This window comes from Vicugna pacos, chromosome 20 (assembly GCF_048564905.1).
Source record: "Vicugna pacos chromosome 20, VicPac4, whole genome shotgun sequence".
Taxonomy (NCBI): Eukaryota; Metazoa; Chordata; class Mammalia; order Artiodactyla; family Camelidae; genus Vicugna; species Vicugna pacos.
Window position 1 is genome coordinate 29997389 of NC_133006.1, and position 17313 is coordinate 30014701.

Consider the following 17313-nt stretch of genomic DNA (forward strand, 5'->3'; position numbering starts at 1 on the left):
AAATTCCCTCATTTCTTGGTGGCTCAATCTCATTTCCATGTACCTCAAGAGAGGTACAAAGTCCCATTCATGGTTGCAGACGAGAAGAAAGTACTGATTTGGAACAGATGGTGAGGGGAAAGCTAGTAATACTGAGAAGATCATATTTGAGCTTGAAAAGTGTGGGGAACTTCAGGCATCTGTATGCCCTCCTTTCATGGGGACCCTGGGATTTCAATTTGAGTATATGCATGGGTGGGGTATACTCTGACTTCAGGCTCCTGGATGCGGAGGAGACCAGATCTGAACACCATTTTTCCTTTGGTCTCCGGTCCCAGCTTCGTTTCATACTTGCTCAGTTCCAGCCTGGGTCCAACCTCTGCTCTGGCATCTGTGGCCTGTGCTAGTTGCTGTTTATCCAACTCGTTTTGTCCTCTGGCCCTTCCTGAAGCCTGGCCATCCATGTGAGCTCACATGTGACCCCCGGTTTCCACCTGCTATTCTTAGACTTAAATCTCTCTGATTTAAACCACAACAACCAACTATAAATGAGCTTTACAAAGAGGCAGACGCTTAGAGTGGGTTTACATCAAGTCGGTCAGAGAACACAGGCAAAACATTGGGAACAAATTTCAGGGGGTGTTCCCTGAGGCAGTGGCCAGAGAGCCACACCCTGCCCCTTCCTGGCTGTGGTGTAGCTCCCCGCTGGTCACCCTGAGATGCCCACTGAAGATGTCATGGAAAACTGAGCCTCTCTTGCTCCGTGACTGTTTCTTATATGACACTGTTTATTTAGTGTTTGCTGAAAGATCAGCCTTCCCACATGTCCTGAGATGCATCCTTTACCAAAGAAAGCATTTGCTGATTTCCTAAGCACTCAAAGGTCAGATGAGATGCAGAACGCTTTATTCATCTTCCCTTTAAAGTCTTTTCAGGGGGCTGTCTCTCAGAGACATACAGTGTGGTTTATCTAGTCCTACTCCTCCAGAACTCGAGAAAACAAGCTGGATCCGAGAAAAGCAAAACAAAAACAAAAACATTTCCAAGCCAGTGTGGTTCCAGGAAACAAAGTAAGGATGGAATTCCTAGTCGCCGTGTTTGCTGTGGGACTAGAGCTGCCTGGCAAGATGGAGTTAAACACAGAAGCCACGCTCCTGTGCGGCAGTCTAGGGGCAGAGTCCTTCCTTCGTAGTGATGACGAGATAGTTCTGCCTGTGAGTGCAAGGCCACAGGCTGGCATGTGAACAGGAAGTGGGGCCAAGCCTAAATGAAATCAAACTGTGAATAAAGGAGGGTTCACATAAAAACCGACAGCCTAGTTCACAGAGCTCGTGTGTGGCTCGGCCGCCTAGAGGCCGCCGCCACGGTCTGCCCCGGACAGGAGATGAGAGGAGTCGCCTTGCTGGCGACTGGCTGAGGAGGTGGTGAGAAGCGGGTTTGTCCACACTTTGTCGTGCCTGTGACACTGGGAAGGTAAGAGGGGCTGGCGAGAAGGGTGACAGGCTGATGACTTTCTTTGGAAACAGCCGGGAAAGGCTGCCAGGAATCCAGGAAGCTGAACGTTCTGATTCAAAAGCTCGACTCCCTGAGCTTTATAACCACGGCCATGTGATTTTTAAGTAACTATTTCAGAGAGGACACTGGATCCAGTCCTGCCTCTGCTAACTGGTTGTCTAACCTTGACAAACTGCTTCACTTCTCCAGGACCACGTGTTTATTTTCTGCTTAAGGAGAGGATGCGAGGGTTGGAGAGGTGTTTGGAAGATTAGGGAGAGGGTGGCAGAGAGGGTTAAGATTGGGTTCCTGGGTCCAGACTGGGGGGCCTAAGCCCCAGAGAACAGAGAAAGTTAGAACAGGACTAAGCAGACACTGCTCCAAGGAGGTGGTCGGCCTATCAGCCATCATCCTGGCAGAAATATTTCCATCAGCAAGGGTTGAATATTAACTTTCCAAAAGAGAAGTCCAAGTCCTAAGCACCAGAATTTGTGAATGTGATCCTATTTGGAGGAAAGATCTTTGAGGATGTAATTAAGGATCTCAAAATCAGGTCATCCTGGGGGTGCGGGGGAGGGGGGAGCTATAGCTCAGTGGTAGAGCATATGCTTCGCATGCACCAGGCCGTGGGTTCAATCCCCAGTAGCTCCATGTAAATAAACAAACAAACAAATACATACATACCTACCTAATTACCTCCCCTGCCTCCCAAACACAATCAAGTCAAAATCACATCATCCTGGATTTGGGGTGGTCCCTAAATCCAACAAGTGTTCTTATAAGAAAAAGGTGGTGGTGGCGGTGGGGGGGGGGCGTTGAGAGACTCAGACACACAGGGGAGAAGGCCATGTGGCGACCAGGGCAGAGGTGGGATTCTGCAGCCCCAAGTTAAAGAACGCCTGGAGCCGCCAGAAGCTGGAGGAGGCTGGGTGTGCGTTGCTAGAGACTTCAGGAGGAGTGCGGCCCTGCCAATGCCTTCATTTCAGGCTCCTGGCCACCAGGACTGAGACTGTTCTAAGCCACACAATTTGAAGTAGTTTGTTACAGAATCCCTGGGAAACTAATATAACGTCCTTGTGAACAGAACAGTCAAGCACAAGCCTCCCTTTAAAAAGACTTCCTTGAAAAAAGAACCCTCCTACACTGTCGGTGGGAGTGTAGACTGGTGCAGCCACTGTGGAGGACAGGATAGACGGTCCTTAAACAACTAAAAACAGAGTTACTATATGATCCAGTAGTCCCACTCCTGGGCATTTACCCGGAGAAAAACAACTCAAAAAGATACACGCACCCCCAATATTCACAGCAGCACTATTTACAATAGTCAAGCCATGGAAACAACCCAAATGTCCATCAACAGATGACTGGATAAAGAAGATATGAGAGAGACAGAGATAGAGATATATAGAGATAGACAGAGAGAGAGAGAGAGAGAGAGAGAGAGAGATAGGTATATAGATATAGATACACACGGTGGAATACTACTCAACCAAAAAAAGAATAAAACAATGCCATTTGCCGCAACATGGATGGACCTGGAGATCATCATTCTAAGTGAAGTAAGCCAGAAAGAGAAAGAAAAATGCCATGTATCATTCATATGTGGAACCAAAAAAAAAGACACAAATGAACTTATCTATAAAACAGAAACAGACTCACAGATATAGAGAACAAACTTATGGTTACTAGGGGTTAAAGAGGGTAGGAAGGGAAAAATTGGGAATTCAAAAATTGCACCTCTTGGTGAGTGATGGAAATGTTAGCTATCTTGATTGTGGTGGTGGTTTCATGGGTGTAGACATCTATCAAATTAATCAAATTGCACATCTGAAATACGTGCAGTTTACTGTACAAGACCCATATCACAATAAAGGTGTTTAAAAAATAAATAACACTTTAAAAAATAAAATAAAAATAAAAAGACTTCCTTCCTCCTTCCTTGGGGTCTCGAGGCTGCTCATTTAAGCCAGATTCAAGCCCCAATTGAGAGATGGGCAGGGGGGTAAGAGCACATCTAACTCTGTCAAAACCATGTGATTCTCATAAGAGACCCTGTTGCTTTAGTTTAGCCCCAAGACGGCACCATGTCAGAGGTGTCTGAAGCTGGCAATGGTGCCAGGAGGAGACAGCTTTTCCACAAGCCCTTCCTATGAGATGAGAGGTGAACATTACAGGAAAGGCAGATAAGGAGCTAAGAGGGGTAGGAAATTAAACCCATTTCTAAGGAAGCAACAGTGTAGGGTGAACACCGGTGGCCCCTCTTCCCACACCCTGCTCACCCCTCCAAAAAAGAAGTGTCATTTCTCTGAATGCGGAGACTGGGGCACTAGTGGGTCAGGTCCTTCTGGTTCTGGAGTGGGAAGGAAGTGGGAAGTCTCGGTCTCCCCCCCACCCCCACCCCCACCCCCACCCCCGAGTCCTCCTCACGGACTGATGGCGATGCCAGGGAGCCGTCCTCTTCCAGGTCCCTGTGGTTCTCAGGGCGCAGGGTCTGGCTTCTAGAAGCCGCTTAGGAACCCACAGTTCTGTCTTCCACTTTCTACCTCTCTGCCTTGGTTCATCTGGTGGCTGCGACTTTCTGTGTATCTTTGAGATGCAGCCCTGGCTCTTTGAGAGGTAGGAACCGGTCTCCATCTTTGAGACTTTGGGAGCAAGAAGTCCACTTGGGGTCTGGGTTTTGGTTCAGGACATGGAGGGTACATTGCCCACTGTTTTCTAGGAAAGGCAGGCTTTGGGTAATGAAGCTGGTAACTCTGTTCCTTATTTGACTGTTAGTGTTTGTTTACAATCATTTAAAAACTGGGGTAGGTGAGGGTCACGTGGTAGATACTCCATACATTCCAGCAAGATCACTCATCTACTGAAGCCCTGCCTGCCAGGTGCCAGGCGCTCAGCCGATCCACTTTTTCGGATTCATGTTCTTTTTTCCTCAAAGCAAATCGCTTTCTGGGACCATTTTCCCATGAACTAAAGGGACCCTTCCATCCTCTTTCTCAAGCAGAGTGTTCAAATTAACCTCCTCCATGAATTCTCCAGAAATAACTTCAAGTCCACAGATAATACAGCTCTACTTTGAATTTCTTTATATTTATAAATTTTATGCAATGTGTTTATTCTCAACATGTTTAAATACCCTGATTACTTCCTTCATATTCACCATCTCACTCCAAATCTGTTAAAGTTAGTCACACACTGAGGAATGGCATTTTTTCCAATATCTCTCCTATCCCTATGAACACTCCCACATCCCAGGTTATCTGACAGAGTTTCAATTTTGTGTAATTTTATTCATTGATTCAGCAAATCCTCCACTGGAATCCTACCACAGGCAGGCATGAGAGAGATAAAGATAAATAAAACACAGTCCCAGCCCTTGGAGATTTCAAATTCCACTGAGAGAGAAATTTCAATAGGAAGTAATGTCATAGACTTTGTTTATATTTACCTTACTTTGTGAACAGAGTCATGAAAACAGAAGACAGAACAACTTACTCTGCCTGAAAGTCAAGAGGGTCTTAAAGAAAGGGGATGTAAAAAAAGGTTCTGAAGGAAGAACAGGAATACACCGTACAGATGAAGAGGGAAAGGTATTCTAAACAGAAGACATAGTATATGTAAAGGCACAGAGTCATCAGTGGTCCAAGCATGGCAAGAAAACAATGAACATCTCCAAGGAGTTGGAATGAGTTGCCATGGAGACGCTGGCAAAGGATGAGGTTGGCAAGGCAATTGGCAGCATGTAGTGAAAACTCTGTATGCCAAGTTAAGGTATTTGGATATTATCTGGTCAGCAACTGGCAGCCAACAGAAATCCCTAAAATCATCTTTAGCTTTAAGATTTTTGTAAAATAACAATTAGAAAAAATTTCTAGTTTGAAAATTACGATTAGGATGTGCACAATGCTCAGGATATTGCTGGACACGCAGAAGGCACTAAGTAAGTTCCTACTGAATATGAATTCAAGGAGAGTCAGAAAGGAGGAACCACGGAAAGAGATGCTGAGGCCATATTGATCACTTTTCCAAGTCCTAGCTGCCATTGGTCATTCCCCCAAAGACAGGATGCTCCACAAGGATACAGACGAAAGTCTTTTTTTCTCAAAACAGAACTAAAAAATCAACTCCGTGCTTATACGATTGAGCATGTCTGCTCTGGTCCCTCTAGCTCTCACTTTGTAGTGAAGAGACGGCATAAACCACATTCACACGCTCAGTTCAGACTCCGTGAGGGCCTTGTCATGACTCCCCAGTTTGACCATGGCTGATGAAATGACTGTCCCACATTTAGAAATAAATGTGGAGGTGGAGTCGTCAGATAAAAATATTTTGGAAAATTAAGCACAGATGGTTGAGCATTTCTGTAACACTTTAAGATTTTTTTCCCTTTCTCCTTTTCCCTCCTCCTCTTTCTTTAAATACTGCAATTAAAGGAAACCCTTAAAAGCAGACCTGGTTTCAAATCCCAGCTCTGTTGCTTACCAACAAAGTGCCCTTAGTCGAGTCACTTTGCTCTTCCAAGTCACTCCTCCCTTTTACAGAAAAACAACCAAGTAAAATGGGCTGTTGAAAGCATTAGATATGTCCACGTGCAGAAAGGGGCCTAGAACAGCACCTGGTAGGAAACAGGCGCTTAACACATGGTATTATCATTTTAACAAACTCATGTTGTTACTCAATCTCTAAAGCCTCTGGATGAATTCCAGGGAGGACCAATGTACATGTAGTGTGTGTCAGGGTGATATTTTGGGGCAATTATCCAGGAAACTCCCTCCTAATGTTTGGTTCCACCTTGACTCAGATTTATGTTCTCAAGTTCACAACTTCCTTTCACAGTAATTATCAGTGAACCTCCAGCCTTATCTCTTCCATTTTTGCTGTAGATGAAACAGCATCTGTTTCCCAAAGGTGGCTTTAGCTTAAGCTGTCCCTAAAGCCAGCTTTTGAGCCAATGGTCGAGCTCTGGAAACGCTTTAAAATCATTTTAAAGTCAGGAATAAGGCCTCCGATACAATACATTCTGCCATAGGTGGAACCCAGCTCAGGCACACATGAAACAATGTTAAATCATTAACTTTGATTCATTACAAATGAGTGGGGGAAAATCTCATATTTGTTCTGATCTCCATTTAAAATCAAAGCCGACGGTTGTGAGCACAGCACACTCTCACCCTTCCGGAATCAGCAAGATAGTATGACCGCAGACAAGGACTCACTGAAAACAAAGTCCCCAGCAAGAGTCTGAACAACTCACAGGCCAGCCCCAAGAAAAGTCATCAAATCCAGGAAGGCTGCTCCCTCCCTCTACCCACAGCACCCTCATATAAAAGGTACAAACCTCACCGAGCTGTTGAGAGGGCCCTCGCGCGGAGAAGGGATGGAAGACGTAGAAGAGCCCAGGGGTGGGGACGTCCTTCCCGAATCTACGTGTTGGTGAGCAGTGTTTTACAAGCCTGTAGAGATTAGATTATTTTGAAAAGCGTCCTCTCTGTGGTCTATCTCCAGGCCCAAGTGACGCGGCCTCCAGAAGTCCAGCTGTTAAGGACAGGAAAGGCAGCCGACGGCAGCTCCCAGCCCAGCGGCACCCGTGAGCTTTCTGTTGAGAAGGAAGCTGCCTTAATAGAGCGCTTCTCAGTCGCGGCTGCACATTGGAATCACCTGGGGAGCATTTAAAAACTATTGATGGCTATGAGGCTGCGACCTGGGGCCCTTTGCCACAGTGCTTGCACCTGGACAAATGAGCAACAGAAGAGAAACAAGGGACTAAAAATAACTACGTACAGGTGCAGTTGGGGCAAATGATGAGCAACAAGATACAAAAAGACCAAAAGCCCAACTTCTGAGGTGTCGGGAGCAAAAGCAGGGGACGCGCATGATCCCTGCATGCAGCACCACCACGGTGGGTGGGCAGCCCCCCATCCAGCATGCCCCATCCACCCACCCCCAGCCTCCCCCACTTAAGTGACCAGCTCGCCCCCACTCAGGGAGCAAGCATGGGAACCTGTTACTTGTTTTCGCTCCCTCGTGCTGCAGCACGAGTCCCAGTAAAGCCTTGCCTGAGTTTCTCCTCCAGCCTCTTACCAGTGTCTGTTGATTAAGGAATCCAGAACCCTGGTTGGTAATAGCTGGGGCTCACTGACAGCACAGTGGTTCCCCAATGTTGTCACATATTAGAATCACCTGGGGAGCTTGTAGGACTCCTAACGCCAAGCTTTGCCCCAGACCAATTATATTATTTTCTCTGGAGGTGATACCAAGTTTTCTGTAGTTCTTAAAACTTCTCAGGGGACTCCAATGTACAGCTGAGGCTGAGAACCAATGTGAGATGTGAATGGTCTGTGGTGTAACCTGGCTGTAGGATTTTTAAAGTTTCCTGGGAGATTCCCATGGGCAGAGACCTGCCCTGCTGGAAGCCCTGAGCGGTAGGATCAGACAAGGATGAAGGAGATGGTACAGGTGAAGGACACACTCACGTGAAGGAGTACTGAATATGGTGTAACTGGACAGCATAAAAATGAGTGAGAAGTGTCTGCGCTCAGGCCTGTATCGCAGAGCTGGGCACTCAGGCAGGAGGAATGAGCCCAGGGTGGGGGAGGAACATCTGCTGGCTTTGTCCCATTGAGGCCCCTGACCACCAAGAAATTCAGGAATGGAATGGGTGTTACTGGATTACTGCCCACTCATTTAGAGGTGCTGCACGTTTCCTCATCAGAAAGAAAATGAGTTTCACCCATGTGTTTTCACTTGTAAACTCACATCGGGGGCTCGGGAGTAGAGTGAAAAACTCAGAGGGGCTGACACACTTCTCTGCAAGATGCTTCTTTCTCTGTGTTCAAACATTAGAACGAGGCTACAGGAAATGAAACAAGCAATCTCATGGAAAGTGATCAGGTCCCTAAATGCAGGCTGGGGTGAGTAGCTGGTGAGGAAGGAAGACTGAGACCTTGGCTGAGGGAAAAGGCTCAGTCTGGGGGCAAGTACGCCCTTGACTTTGTAAAGTCAGTTTGTCTTTTTAACTGAATCCTGGAAGCCTCAAGTCCAAAGCGTTCTTCAAGTAACGCTAAGTAGAATTTATTAACATTTTTTATTTTTCATTTTTCAAATGGTAACCTTCTATGGATGGCAAGTGACGTAGGTTTTCCATTTGTAATAAACATTTTCTTTTAAAATAGACACATTTAAGTCTCCAAAGTGATTGACTGAAAGAGAACTATTAAGTAAGCAATTCTGCTGATGGTACTCGGCTGTGACAGAAGTCCTGAGGTCTGAGAAACTTCATGATGGAACAAAGCCTTTCTGTTTGTTAAGGACAGCTAATGTTTAATTGGCATTTCCACTGGCTAGGCCACTGTACAGAGCATTTTTCACATCTGATCCATCAAACAGCCCTGCAAGGTAGCTATTATGAGCCCTGTTTGACAGAGAAGGAGATTCAGTCTTGAGGTTAAATTTCGCTATGAAAGATCACATAGAGAAGCCAGGATCGGAAGGCAGGTGTGATACCCAAAGCTCCGAGCTTTATAACACACTACTTGTCCTTCCTTGCATGCTCAGGGCTGCCCCACCTGATTTTCAAGAAGAGGATCTCCACGAAGACCTGTCGGAGGACGACCGTAAAGGGCACACGCCCTGTGTCCTCTCCCAGCTTAGTGCTCAGAAGGTATCCATATTTCTGTCTCCTCTTTTAGTTCGTACAAGAGCCAGGCCCGTCTTCATTATTTTCATTCCTAGTCTGAGCACTTCTTCCTCCCCCAAACCCTACTTCTGCTCCATCATTAGGAAAACACCCGTCTTCCACAATCTAGTGCTGTAACAAGTTTTGCTGGAAGGAGGCAGCGCCCGCTGACCTCGGTGCGAATTAAAACATATCAAAGGGGCTGAGTTTTAAAGTTGTCGGACCTCCGTTTCCATGAGGAGGAACTCGTTCTTTCACTCATAGCCCAGCAAGAGATCAGCAGCCTGAAATCACTTTGACAGTGTCCGTTGCTCTACTGCGTACACGGGGAATTTTAATTCCAGCCTGTGAAATTGTAATTGCTTCTCAAGGAGAAGCGAGGGATCCTGGGTAATGGCCGCAGCCCAGCTCCATGTCAGAGCTGCCCGTTGCTGCCACACCACATATTACTTGCTGTTATTCAAAAATCACTCCAGCTTTCCATACTGGAAGTCGAACTGGAGAGTGAGAGTAAATTAACAGAAACTGTCAGCTGTTCAGAACAGCACAGACAGCAGTGTGACAGAGGTGAGTGACCGCCCATCAAAAAAGGTAACTTTTTCCCTTTTCCTGGTTAAGATAAAGAGTTTCACAAACAAATTTCATTACTTAAGGTATGCATCTAAATGATGTCACTATTAAGCAAAAAATTATCGGGTCCATGGCATGATAGGATTAAAGCTGCCAATTTCTATCCACTCCTTCCTGGAAAGAGCAGGGGGGCAGGGGAGGGGGAAGTGGCCCCAAAGAGTAATTAAAATAATGAAGATAGCAAGTCCATGTCAGGTTGATGTTTGCAATGGATTAAAATTACCCGCTATCAAAGTTAAACTGTCTGAGAAATTGCTTCCTGGCTATGTTTGGAAGAAAGAGAATTTGGAGCTACCACATCTGATTACAAAACATTTAGAGACAGAGAAAATTATCAGCAAAGGGAAAACTTGTTACTTGCCACCTTCTGAAGATAGGGGATGTTCTGACAAGAACTGAGTCATTCTAAAATTAAATTTTTTTTTTTTCCTACAGAGGGTCGGAAAGAAAAGAGAAGGGACTAAATACAATTGCTTAGGAAAATAGATGCAGTCTACGGAATGACTTTATTTTTTAGACATTAGATAAAATTCAGATGTGGACTTTACTGTTCCTCACTTGATGATTTTTTAGGGCAAATTTTAGGCATAAGATTTCCCTCTTCCGATGAAAGGAAACTTGCCCTTAGAAGGTCCTTCCTCCTGGGATAGCTTCTGTTAAAGACAGGTATCACCCGCTCTGTCTCCTCTCCACTAGTCCTCTACCCCAATCTCCTCAAACTCTACCCACCTCTCTGCTTCCCCTCATCTTTCAGCAGTCTGGTTTATACCCCTTGCTTGCCCCACAATCTCATGACACCCGCCCTTGCCTCTTTCAATGGACTTGGCATTCTTTAGAAAGCCTTCAGGGACCTCCCCAGCCCAGGTTAGATGTCCCTCCTGCGCTCGGATGATTCCCTGTACTTTCTACCTCGAGTAGCTGGAATACAGTTGCCCCTCGGCGTCACAAAGGTAGGGGCGGTGTCTGTCCTGTTCATTTCTTTTATCCCAGTGCCAAGTGCAGTGCTTGACACATAGTAAGTACTCACCAAACATCTGCCAAGTTGTCCTTCCCTTTCGGAAAGTCTTCGTCCAGGAGGGGTTTTGTTCCTCCCAGTGCCCTCACCCGACCCTGAGCACCTCCTGTGTTCATGGTCTCAGTACCTCTGCTTGTGCCCTGCCCACCCTCTCGTCTGACACATACTGATGGACGCGGTAGGCCCCACACACTCTAGCTTGGGAGCAGTGAAGCAAACTGGTGAAGAACAGGACTCCAGGACCCGATTGCCTGGGTTATCATCCTGGCTCTGCCACTTACCAGCTAATGACCTTGGACCAGCCACCTCTCTGTGCCTCAGTTTCCTCACCTAGAATAATTATTCAGGGTGGCTGTGAGGGTGAGATAAGCTAATACCTGTAAAGTGCTTGAGAAAGTGCCTGGCTCTGTGTAAATGGTCACTGTGATGATGATGATGATGATGATGATGATGATGATGATGATGATGATGATGATTTACTTCTGCTATTACTGCCTCAGGCATTATAGGTATTTTGGCTACTGCTTCCATTTGCTTCGACTCTTACGGCAATCCAACCAACCCTGGTGCATGATTTCTAAAACCAATAATGGCAAAGTACAAGGACTTCGGCTTCCTCCAAAGCAGTGGTCCAGGGCCCTTCTCCTTATTTCTGGTCCACTCCAGGTCCTCCTGCCGTTTTCATTGCTGGAATTTAGCGTCAACTTCCTGTTGCTGCTCCAAGAACGGAACAGAGCCTCGGGGGTGTCTCCTAGCTCCAGTCACAAAGGCCTCAAATTTTAACCCCAGCCACTAAGTGTTGAGAAATTTTCACTGTGACAGAGGATGAATTAGGGTGTTTCATCTTTTAAAGTTGTCTATAATGGAAGGCAATGTTCATGGTCACAGAATTAGGGAATGAGAAACCAACCCCTGAGCACTGAAACATTGGATTGTCCTGGGTCCACAGGGCTGTCAGTGACTCTAGCGGGCGCTCTACGACCTGGGTGCACTGGACAATCAGAGGCTGCTGCAGCCAATCTGGCCCAACCAAAGGTACCAAACGTGGTGGACAGTAAATGCGGCCCTTGGGTCAGTTTGAGAAGGAAAATGTGGAAGTCCATACTGCTCTGGGTATGGGGAAGGCAGAGATTCCAGATTCCAGAGATTCCTTCAAGAAGAGTGATCACTATCTTACCAAATATAACACAGTTGTAGCAAAGACTGGATGAACTCAGGAGTCTAAGGAATATGAATTTTAAAACTTCACTCAGGTTTCTTTTGAGAACTCAGCTTTGGATAACCCCATTGCAGTGGAGAGACAAAAGTCAGTGTGGGTCAGTTCAGCACAGTGTCCCCCACTGCCTTCTCTCTGGAGCTGGGACTAAGAACTCAGGGGATGGAGACAGTTGCAGGGGACACCTCTGGCCCAAGCTGGCATCGGGCTGCACAGGCCGTCTTAGCCATGAGGGATACGTTCAGATACACTCAGTTATGATACAGCTCTGGACACACGTAAGTCCCAGTCCCAAAGCATCTCAACACCAAAATGACCACTTGGGCTCCCTGCTCAGAAATGCCCCAGACTAGAGGAGTGGATCTTAGGCCAGTCACTGAACTCCTCCTCACCTCAGTTTCACCCTGTAAGGTGAGGCAGTCCATCTCTAAGGTTTCTAAGAGCCCTTCTTGCTCTTCCCTTAGGTGGATGATCTTCAGGGTTCACCACCCCATCTTTTCAAGCAAGACCAAGTCCTAGGGGAAGTGGAGAGACACACACATCATCAAGTGCTGAGAAAGAGCAGTCCTCCTATGTGACTCAAATCTCAACTCAAATTTCCAACATTACTGGAGGAAAGTTTAAACTCCCTGACACATTGCAGAGAACCAGAGGCTGTTTAGGACTGGTTACCAGAAGGCAGCTGGTGGTGACTTCCCAGGGGTCTCTCCTTGTGCCTTCAGTGTTGGGTTGCCACAAGTTTTGCTTTCAATATTAACTGGCGTTGCTGCAGCTCCTCAGATAGACAGCTTCACTTTGCCACAGAGCATGAGGGAAAGCTGGTGTTAATTTGCTTCCCTCCTACCCCCTACTTTCCTTTTGATTTGTGTCTTAAGGCATTAAAAATATTCTTCAACAACCTGAAATACCTGAAATGCAACATTTTTAGCTAGTGAATTTTCCTGTAATTTCTATAATTCTGATTGCTCAAGGCAAGCTGGTTGGGTAAGATTAGATTTATTTTTAGACTGGGATCCAACTAACTTGTGCTTTTTGTAAGACTGCTTTGGAACTTTCAACCTTTCTAACCTCAAAAATCTTAGAGGATGCTGTGTGAAGAGGGAAAAAGAGAAGGGATCTTAATTGGAGGCTTGAGAATCTTACCCTGTGTGGATGGGGTTAGAGATCTTACACTTAGGAGATACATAGGAGAATGAAAACTATTGGAAAATCAGAGACAAAACAGATATAAAAATAGGAAAGGTGAGAAGCGGTCAAGGGCAGACCTTTCAGAGGCATGTGGGTCATTCTTTTCGATGACACAAAATCCAACCCATCTTGAATGCGTCTCCATGTAAAACATTTAAAAAAAAAAAAAAGCGGATTTCAGAAGCCCCTTGCTTTCTCTAGATGGGACCCAGACTCTATAAGCCCCACCCCTTGGTTCATTTTCTGTTTGGCTTCTGATTTTACTCTTGGATAGGGAGCGAAATGAGACGTGATGTTGACTATTCACCGTTGTTTCCTGCGTGAGAGATTATGGCCTAATCAAGTTTACTTCCTCAGGCCCAAAACATGGAGGAGTTGAAACCAAATTATAGCCCAGTTTTTCCAGTCCTATAGATATGACAAGTGTTAACACCTCCATGGGCCAATAATCAGGAATTTAGAGTTTCCCTGTGGAGTTTGGAATTGAGGAGAGTGGACTGTGAGGGTTCAAGGGCAGCAGAAGCCTTTCCTTTGTATCTCAAATGAGACCACGCAAAGCTGCGAAATCGCAGTGGCTGAAAAACCAAAAAAACAGAGAAACAAAACACCAGGAGCGTCTGCTGTCTCAGATCCCGGCCCGAGATAGTTCTCCCGGGCGGCCTTTTGGTTAAGTATATTCAGATCCATTTACTGAGAATAGAGCCTGTGAGTTCTTAACTGAACAGCTGTCTTCATAGAATTTGAGATACAGAAGATCAAACCCAGAAAGCTGGAGTCACTCATTTGAATCACAGTAGATAAGCCGAGAAGGTAGCAGGTGCTGGCAGGACAGAGGGTTGCTAGGTCCCCAGAAGCCCTTGAGTGTGGGAGTGCCAAAGCGAGGATTAAGGATCACACATGCTGAGCTACAAAGACAGGAGCTTGATTCTTACCGAGGCACTTTCTTAAATTGAAATAATGATGGGACCCACACATCCAGTTCCACTGTATGTTACAGCAACAACTATGAAACAAATAGACCCCCAAATCTGCAATACTGCTGTCAGTAATAGCAATGATAAGAACCATCACCAACCGGCTAAGCTGATGCTTGCTAATGGTTCTCTTGGAAGCGGACAGAGGTAAAAGACTCAAAACCGAGGACAGACATTTAACTCTCCCTAAGCCTGGCTTCACAGTCCCTGAAAAGTGATCACGACATTGTACGTTTCCAAAAGTGTCAGTATAGGGTCAGGCAAGGGGAGACGACTGGCCTGGATCATCGACAGGAGAAGCCATCCTCCAGGCAGGCACTGCGTGTCTTTCCGAACAGGATGCTCTTCAGAGTCTGCAATGTTTAGAAGCCTGTTTGGATGCCTATAGTGGCTCTTCTCTGACTATCAGATAAAGTCTAAATACTTTTGAATGAGATCAAAACTTTTCTCAACCTGAGCTTATTTCTTAGTCTAATTTCCAGGCGCTCCTCTTGGATATCCTTCACTCTAGCTACACTACTTCACCATACACTTTTATACTATAATGTGACTTTTATTTTGGTAAAATATGCGTAACATAAAATTGATCATTTTCACAATTTGTAAGTGTATGATTCAGTGGCACTAAATACATTTATAATGCTTTGTTAGCATCACCATCATCGATATGTAAAACTTTCATCGTACCAAACAAAAACTCTGCACCCATTAACAATAACTCCCACTTTCCTCCTGCCCTCAGCTCGTAGCCTCTACTCTATTTTCTGTCTCTGTGAATTTATCTCCTCTAGGTACTTCAATATAAATGGTATCATACAATATTTGTCCTTCTGTGTCTGGCTTATTTCACTAAGCATAATGTTTTCAAGGGTCATCCATGCATGTGTCATAATTTCACTCCTTTTTATGTGAGTAATATTCCATTGTACACATAAACTACCTTTTGTTCATGTATTCATCCATCAATGTATATTTGGGTTGGTTCCCCCTTTTCACTGCTGTGAATAATACTGCTGTGAACAACAGTATGATGATGTCTTTTAGAGTCCCTGCCTTCAATTCTTTCAGATGTATAATTAGTAGTGGAATTGGTTGGTCATGGGGTAGTTCTAGGTTTCAGTTTTGAAGAACTGCCGAACTATTTTCCACACTGGCTGAACCATTCTACATTTCCACCAATAATATATGACGTTTCCAACTATCCACCTCCCTGTCAACATTTGTTATTTTTTAATTTAATTTGATTTTTCTTTTTAGTTGCAAAGTAACGATGTTGAATATCTTTTCATGTGCTTATTGGCCAAGCATGTAACTTTTTTGGAAAAATGTCTCCTCAAACCTTTTAAATATTCAGTTTGATTGTTTGCTTTTTAATTGTTGAGTTATAGAAGTTCTTTATAAAATCTGAATATTAATCTCTGGTCAGAGATATGATCTGTAAATATTTTCTCCCATTCTGTCTTTTTGCTTTCTCAGTAGTCTCTTGACGCACACAAGTTCTTTTTTTTTTTTTAACATTTTTTATTGATTTATAATCATTTTACAATGTTGTGTCAAATTCCAGTGTAGAGCACAATTTTTCAGTTATACACGAACATATATATATTCATTGTCACATTTTTTTCTCTGTGAGCTACCATAAGATCTTGTGCATATTTCCCTGTGCTATATAGTATAATCTTGTTTATCTATTCTACAATTTTGAAATCCCAGTCTATCCCTTCCCACTCTCCGCCCCCTTGGCAACCACAAGTTTGTATTCTGTCTATGAGTCTATTTCTGTTTTGTATTTATGCTTTATTTTTCTTTTTTAGATTACACATATGAGCGATCTCATATGGTATTTTTCTTTCTCCTTCTGGCTTACTTCACTTAGAATGACATTCTCCAGGAGCATCCATGTTGCTGCAAATGGCGTTATGTTGTCAGTTTTTATGGCTGAGTAGTATTCCATTGTATAAATATACCACCTCTTCTTTATCCAGTCGTCTGTTGATGGACATTTAGGCTGTTTCCATGTTTTGGCTATTGTAAATAGTGCTGCTATGAACATTGGGGTGCAGGTGTCATCCTGAAGTAGGGTTCCTTCTGGATATAATGTCCAGGAGTGGGATTCCTGGGTCATATGGTAAGTCAATTCCTAGTCTTTTGAAGAATCTCCATACTGTTTTCCACAGTGGCTGCAACAAACTGCATTCCCATCAGCAGTGTAGGAGGGTTCCTTTTTCTCCACAGCCTCTCCAGCATTTGTCATTTGTGGATTTTTGAATGACGGCCATTCTGACTGGTGTGAGGTGATACCTCATTGCAGTTTTGATTTGCATTTCTCTGATAATTAGTGATATTGAGCATTTTTTTCATGTGCCACAAGTTCTTAATTGTGATAAAGTCTAGAATTTTTCTTTTGTTGACTGTACTTTCAGGGTCACATCTATGAAACTGTTGCCAACTGCAATGCCATGAAGATTTCCCCCAATGTTTTGTTCCCTTGTAAGAGTTTTATAATTTTAACTCAAGTTTACTTTGGTCTTTTATCCATTCTGAGTTAATGTTCATATGTGGATATGTAGTTTTCCTAACACCATTTGTTGAAGACTGTCCCGTCTCTACTGAATGATCTTGGCACCCTTATCAAAAATCAACTGGTCATTTATGTAAAGAATTTTTTCTGAGATCTCTATTCTACTCTATTCATCTATATGTCTATTCTTACACGAGTACTATACTGTTTCAAGTGCTGTAGCCATGTTGTAAGTTTTGAAGTTGGAAAGTGTGCACGGTGAAAGCGTTCTTACAAATTTATTCTCCTTTTTCAAGATCGTTTTCAGTAGTTGGGGGCCTCCTGAAATTCCATATGAATTTGAGAGTTGGCTTTTCCATTTCTGCAAGAAAGGCTATTTCAACAGGGATTGCACTGAATCTGTAGCTCACTTTAGGTAGCACTAACATGTTAGCATGTTAAATCTTCCTATCTATGAGCATTGGGTATCTTTCCATTTATTTAGATACATAAAATTTTCTTTCAGCAATGATTTCTAGTTTTCAGCATACAAATCTTTTACCCCTTTGTGAGATTTATTCCTCAGCATTTAATTCTTTTAGATGCTATCATAAATGGAATTGCTTTCTGAATTTCTTTTTTTGG

At 44.3% G+C, this 17313-nt stretch overlaps 1 long non-coding RNA gene and 1 other non-coding gene across 2 annotated transcripts; both read left to right on the forward strand.

Annotated features, from left to right (window-relative positions):
- Window positions 1-2052: 2052 nt before the first annotated feature.
- TRNAA-CGC (transfer RNA alanine (anticodon CGC)) lies at window positions 2053-2124 on the forward strand. Its single transcript has one exon. It is a non-coding gene; the product is annotated as a tRNA-Ala (tRNA).
- A 4498-nt stretch (window positions 2125-6622) lies between these two features.
- Window positions 6623-12781, forward strand: LOC140687785 (uncharacterized). The gene is made up of 3 exons (XR_012062320.1): window positions 6623-6800; window positions 9025-9130; window positions 12471-12781. It is a non-coding gene; the product is annotated as an uncharacterized lncRNA (long non-coding RNA).
- Window positions 12782-17313: the final 4532 nt, after the last annotated feature.